Raw genomic sequence first — 7,129 nt, 5'->3', positions numbered from 1 at the left:
CTCTTGCATATTTCTGTTTCGTTTTTCTTCAGCATCTTATGAATTTTAAACATACCACCTGCGAGAGAACTCCGCTGTATCCTGGGGTCGTATCCTTTCAATTTAAACAATCATATTTCCCAGTAGACTTAATGTCTCAGTTTTCTTAAAATGGTGTTAATTCTGTACCTTTCTCCAGAGAAATCTCTGATGTTCTGACCTGATTATATCTGGTCTAACTGTCGATAGCCAACATGCAGAAAACATTTTTTATTATTATTTCCATACCTTTGCACACTAAACGTGAACGGAAAATGATCTTCAACAATATGATCAATGACTGAATGAAAATAATGATGCAATGGGGAAAGTTCACGTCCCATGAACAGGCATTGTGTTTGTTTGATTGTGTGTGTGTTTGTGTGTGTGTGTGTGTGTGTGTGTGTGTGTGTGTGTGTACACGTATGGACGCAGAAATGAATATTTTCATTTGTACACACTCATAAAATTGTACAGTATGTCAGTGCGTAAAACTTGCATTTTTCAAGTGGGTCTTTGATATTCACAAGAAAGGTATGTTCTGGAACGTATTACCCAATTTCTGTTACATATTGCAACGTTTAGCTTTTAAATGTTTTAACCAATATTTTCAGTGGATACTGTCCAACAGTCTTCAACTGCTGTCTAAATTTTCTTTGTGTCCCAGCATAAATAAATGGGTTAATGCAGGAACTCAACAGCAGAAGCATAAATCCGGTCTGTTGGAGAATAAACGTGGAATCACTGGCGTTCGAAACTGTGGAAGAAGTAACATGTGCAATTTTGACATTCAGGATCGTCACAAAATAAAGCAAATTTAACAGAATGAAATTGCCTGAGATAGCAAAAAACAAAATAACGGACTTCCACCGCTACTCCATCTCTGGGTCAATCTGATGTTGTCCATTGTTCGGGATGCAGAGTCTTCGACGTGCTGTATTGGCTATCAGAATGTGTCTCACTGTCAATACATTGAGCAGTAAAATTAGAATAAATGAGGGACAAGGAGTTAAAATGGACCGTGTCCAGTCATATGCTGTCCTGGCTAGTGATGTATAATACATTTCTTTTATTACACAGAATCAAGGTACCACATTAATTACGTACTGGGCTTCAGATTGAAAGTATTTGAAGACGTTTTTAAAGATGGTAAATGCAGAAACTATTCCTATCACCCACGCTGTCACGTTCGTTGTACAGTATTTCGTTTTTAACTTTTGACTAGAAATTGCCATAAAACGATCAAAGGTGAAAGCGACAGTTAACCAGACAGAGCTATCAATGGCGACAAAAATTAATACAATACGCAGTACACACACTGGCGTTATAGACAGGTAACTGGATGGGAAATAGACAGAAGCAATTCTGCTTAGTATTACAGCATTGATCATGACGAGGAGACCTGTCATCGCCATGGACAGCAGTTAATAGGGAACACATTTGGAAAGACCACACCTCCTTCGATGTAGAACTATGACCACTGCTACGTTCTCTGAAATAGAGGGGGGATGAGCGAATGGATAGAAGAAAAGGATGAAGGAGTTAATGCTTCGACTTTCCATCTATCTGTTTTCTATAATATTGTTTGAAGTGAATGCTTATAACTGACAAAGAATGGTGTTTGCTTTGTTTTATCCTATGGACACGTATTGACCGATTTTAACACAGTGATCCCCGTTAAGTATATAGCATATCAATAAGGGTATGGTGCACAGTCGTCAATTGACATCTCAAAGAGGCCAAAGAAAAAAAATCGAATAGACATCCACTCCAACACAGGAATATCAAGTCCACCAGAAAATTAACATAAAAGCAGTAAAAGAAATCTCTAGAAACAACTGTTGTTGATAAATACTAAAACATCGAAGATGTGCAGAGTACAACTACGTGTGAAAAAAAACTAATGCACTTAGGGTGCAAGTGTGTCATTTCCAGGATTAATTCAAGCTGTTCACTCCTTGAAATGTGACTGCAGACATTCTTATAGCTACCCTCATACTTTGCAAATGAACAAACATGATGCTAAATTCTTTTGCCCTTCAGTCATCAGAACAAGTACTGAGGGAAGCAAAAATAAGTAAATGTAACATCATGTAATGCATGTGAATGCACAGGTGATCTTTGTGGATCCAAGGCGATGCATGAGAAAACGCACAAAGTCAACCTTGTTTGATTGAGCTAAGCTGAAATGAGACTACTTAATTTTATTTGGCAGCAGGGTTTGACGTTGGCAATGCCACTGCAATTATAAGTATTCATAACCTTTCCTCTGTGTAAAAGTTGCAAGGTCTGTAAACATTCCTTTGCCTGTGCAGGACTCGAACCTCTTCAGCTATTATTACAGTCGGATATTCAGTGTCCAACTGCAACAATGCAACACTAGGTGCTGAGATCATGCTTGCAGAATAATCTCCCAATCTCTCCGCGTTACCTCCCCGCTATTTTCATCAAACAAAGCGTAAACATTTCTATTTCCTGATTATGTTATCAGTGTTAGATCTGAACTACTATCTGTAATGGATATTTGTAATTAAGCATTATGAATAACATATTAGAGATTCCACCAATTCTGGTGCTTCATCTAATATGAGGAAAGCGGTGGTGATGTGAAAAGGCTTGCCCTGTGTTCCTGAGAGAGGAAACACCACAATCAACGGTCGAATACTTGGACACATCATCAACAGTTAACACTGAAGAAGAACTATGCCCTGTGAATTAGGAGAAACATCCCACTGTTCAGTAAAAGTCAACTAAACATCATCTCTCCTCCCCTCCCCACCCCGACTCTATCTCTCACACACTCTATCTCTCTCCCCCTTTCTCTCTCTCTCTCATACTATTTGTCAAAAGTGCCGTGCTTAATAATGTCACTTTTGGAAATTCGTTCATTTATTCTGCGGGAATTATTCATTGGTGAAAGCCAATCGATTTTGAATCAATTGCTGGCATTGTTGTGCTGTGAAGATCAGTGGCACTTGTTATGAATGTGTGGGTGTACCTTTAAGAGAATAAAAAGCAGCAGATCAACTGGATAGCATTACTATTATCTATAACGCAACAATGTACGTAACACTGGGTTGAACATCTCGAGTAGTTCGTTATCTGGAGACAAAAACAAATTCGAATCAGGCCAATAAGTTTTAAGTATACCCCGTTAAAAAAAAACAATTTCCAATCAAATTTCAATTGAGTATTTTGACAATCTTAAAAGCCAATAACACAATCCGATGTTCTGGAGGATAAGACCAGGTGAAAAAGTGCACAGTTGAGAGGAGAACAGCTACGACCCAGCATGTGAACAGACTTCTTGAAATTAGTTCTTTCTTAAAAGTCCATTTCAATCAATATCCCTCAATGCAGAAATTCCTATCAAGGAGAAAAGAAGACACAGGAAGATCAGAAGGGAAGAACCTACAGCTGTCTGGTTTTGTGATAAGTGTTCTTTTGTAAATTGTATTTGGGAGTTTTATCGGACTAGTTTTAGAGAAGGGAACTAAAGATTGGTTAGAGAAAGAAATTGTAAATATTGGTTAGTCAGTTATTATCTGTTATTCTTTAAGAAATAATGTTGCTTATATTTTGCTTCAAATATGTCTTAGCCACTCGATTTTTACAGATAAATCATTCCTATATTGCTGATTTTAAATTAAATTGGACACATTGTGGAAACAGGCCCCGAGGCCCAACAAGTCCACTCCGACCCGCAACTCACCCAGACCCCATTCTCTCACATTTATCCCTTCACCCAACACTACGGGCAATTGAGCTGGGACAATTTACCTAACCTGCACATTTTTGAACTGTGGGAGGAAACTGGAGCACATCCACACAGACACAGGGAGAATGTGCAAACTCCACACAGAGAGTCGCCTTAGGCGGGAATTCAACGCGGGATGCTGGTGTTGTGAAATAGCAGTGCTAACCACTGTGCCACAATGTAGGGGGGCTGCCCCTGTGTTGTAACGCACTGTAGTCCGAGAAAACACTGTGATCACAATTTGAAAATTCACCAAGAGTAAGTGACGTTAACACAACAGTGCTACAGCTAAATTGTTCCGTAGTATAAATATTCACACAAATGATATTTCTTTACCAAAATAGGTATTTGCTTGACCATAACGTATTCTTGTTGACAATTTACCACCAGCAGCATTGTTAATAACAAATAAAATTCGATTACCACCATGGTGATTATGTACAAATGCAATTACCAAAACATGACGAATGGCAAAAAACAGTTGAACTTATACTGCAGCACGCCAACAGTAAATGGCAGAATAGATATTATGACATATTTTTATATGACACAGAAGCACATTTCTTTTACATTAGAAATACCAAATTATTGTATTTGATATGACAAATTAAACTAATTAGGGGAGAATGATGTTAGGTGTGAGTTATTATAACATTTGTGTGATGGAGATGGTGCAATAATGCAACAAAATGTAACAGGAGCCTGTCAAAACAGAACATCATATAAATTCAAGTTCAGACATAGCAACGATGATTGGGAAAGAAAGCATCAGACATGATAAAGGAAATATCCATCATGGAGAAGCGTTACGTTTGAATTGAAAAGAAATAAAAATCTGATTGGACTACGTACTGAATCAAAGAACTGCTAAGACTCTACAGTGCCTTACCTGGAACCCCGATGGCAGCAATGACTGGATAATAGATGGCAAAAATGAGACCTGTCAATAGTGCATGCATTTCGAACAGAAATTCTGTGTGGATCCTGCAATTTATTGAAAATTATACTTTTTGTGTCACATGTCGCACAACAGGGAGGTAATGAGCATTTTGATATTGTGATGCAATCAAAGGAAATCCAAAGAATAAAGGAATTAGTGCAGTTGTTTCTCCGACAGCGATAATGTTTATCACGAGATGCTTTTCTTTCATGTGATCAACAAACTTCTGAAGTAAAATGTACAGAAATCAAAAATAAAAGTCACGGATATATTTCTCAAGTTTAATAAAAGTCAATTGACCTGATGATTCGACTAAAACAGAGCGTTGAACGACTGACTGTTATGAAAAGGAAGAGGTCCAACATGTTGGCAGACAGACATGCATAAAATCTAGAACTAAAGAACTTGAACTGGGAGAACTGGCTACTCCCGTGCCTTTTTTTAAAAACTTGGTTCTTCCTGGAGGACTCGGCACTTATGCCGTCATGAACTCTCTTTCAAACACAAATCAAGGAAAACATTGCTTTGTTAGAGTGACAGCATCGTCACTTGGCGGTCAGTTTTGCTTTTTCTGCAAGGGACAGTTTCAACGAGGTTGGCAGGGGGAGCAGTGGGATCCTCAGCAGCAGAGAGGCAAGTGCGAAGCTTGAAGGAGAAATAGTAGTCAGAGTTAGTAAGTTGAATGTACATGTCAGGCTGGAACTCGACGGGGAGCAAGGAATGTTGGTCTTTGTTACATCCATTTCAATGCAAGAGGGCTGACGACTGATGAACTCATGGCGTAGATCGGTTCGTGCGACGGAGTTAGCCGAGCCATTACACAAACACGGATATGGGAGCGAACACGACTCGTAGCTTAATGTGCAGAGATACAGTTACTTCAGACGGGATAGCGCTGGTGGTAGCCGGGGAGGGGGAGTTTTATTTATGATTAAGGCGAGTATCACAACAGTAATCAGAGATGAAACAACTGACGCATCACCCAGTGAGACTTTGTGGACCGAGCTAAGAATTAAGAATGGTATGCTAACGTTATTGGGATTGTCCGGTCAGGCCCAAAATAGTCAACGGACATGAGGGGAACAAATATGCAGAGAGATTCGGGAACTTGCAGGAGCAACAGAGTTGTCACAATCGGGGATTTGAATTTTCTGAACATGGAATGAGACTAGCAGAGTGTTAGGCCTCAAACAGAATGTTTGTTAGGTGCATTCAGGACTACCAGAGTAGTCTAAGGCAGGGGCGGGGAAACTGTGGCCTTAAGGCCACATGCAGCATTCTAGGCCATTGGGTGTGGCCTTTTGAGTGAATCCAAATTTTGCAGATCAAATCTTTTATTTTTCATTAATATGCTTTTCTTCGTCCTTTATTATTCTTATTTCTATCTTTAAATGAATGTATTTAAAATACCAGAGAGTAAAAGAAAATTCAACGAAATAATCCTCACAGACTGACCACCACAATTTTAAAAAATTGGTAAGTCATAAGGGTTAGTTCGACACCTGCTATGTTCATGATTTAGTTATAATGCGACTCTAGAATGTATGTTATCTTCCCCGCCTGACTGTCGCCACTACCGCCCAAGGCTGGTTGGTGAGACCCTGTGGGTATCCAGTACACCAGTGTCTATCAACCTATGACAACAGTGCACGTGGTTTTCCATTTGCAATGAAATTTGAGAATAGTTACACAGTCTAACCGTGTCAACATTTATATAATTGAAGTTTCTTGGATGCGGCCTTATTATATTGCAACTAACACAATGTGGCCTTACAACATAAAAAGGTTCCCCAGGGGTTAGATGGGGTGGAATTGTTTAAATGCATTCAAGAAAACTTCCTCAAGCAGTATATTGAGGGTCAAATTCGGAAATGGCCAAACCTCGAACTACTCTTGGGGAATAGTGCAGGGCAGGCGATGGAAGTGACAGCCGTGGAGCACTTTGGGAGCAGTCACCGTTGTTCTATTAATTTTGAAATATATATGGAGAGGGACAAGCCTGTTTCAGTGGTTCAATTTCTAAATTTGGGCAAGTCGAATTGAATTGCATTGCAGGAGATTTCAGGGGTTTATCGGAGTAGATTATTTGCAGACAAAAGAACCTCTTGAGATAGCTCGTGTTCTACATCTATGTGTTGCTGTGAGAGTGAAGGGCAAGTTTGGCAGGAATAGGGAACTCTGGATGACAAGATATATTTAAGCTTTGACCAGAAATAAAGAAGGAGCCACAACTCTAGAGACGGCAGCAGAGATAAAGGAAATCTCCAGAGGTGTTTAGGCATTAATGGAGTTTACTGAAGAATGAAATTAGGGGAACGAAAAGGAGGCGCGTGATAGCATTGGCTGAGAAGATGAGGGCGAATGTAAAGAGGTACTTGAAATATATTAAAGAAAAAAATAACTTGAGACAGAAA

Source organism: Hemiscyllium ocellatum (genome assembly GCF_020745735.1).
Source record: "Hemiscyllium ocellatum isolate sHemOce1 chromosome 41 unlocalized genomic scaffold, sHemOce1.pat.X.cur. SUPER_41_unloc_3, whole genome shotgun sequence".
Lineage (NCBI taxonomy): Eukaryota > Metazoa > Chordata > Chondrichthyes > Orectolobiformes > Hemiscylliidae > Hemiscyllium > Hemiscyllium ocellatum.
This window is presented reverse-complemented; position numbering follows the sequence as displayed.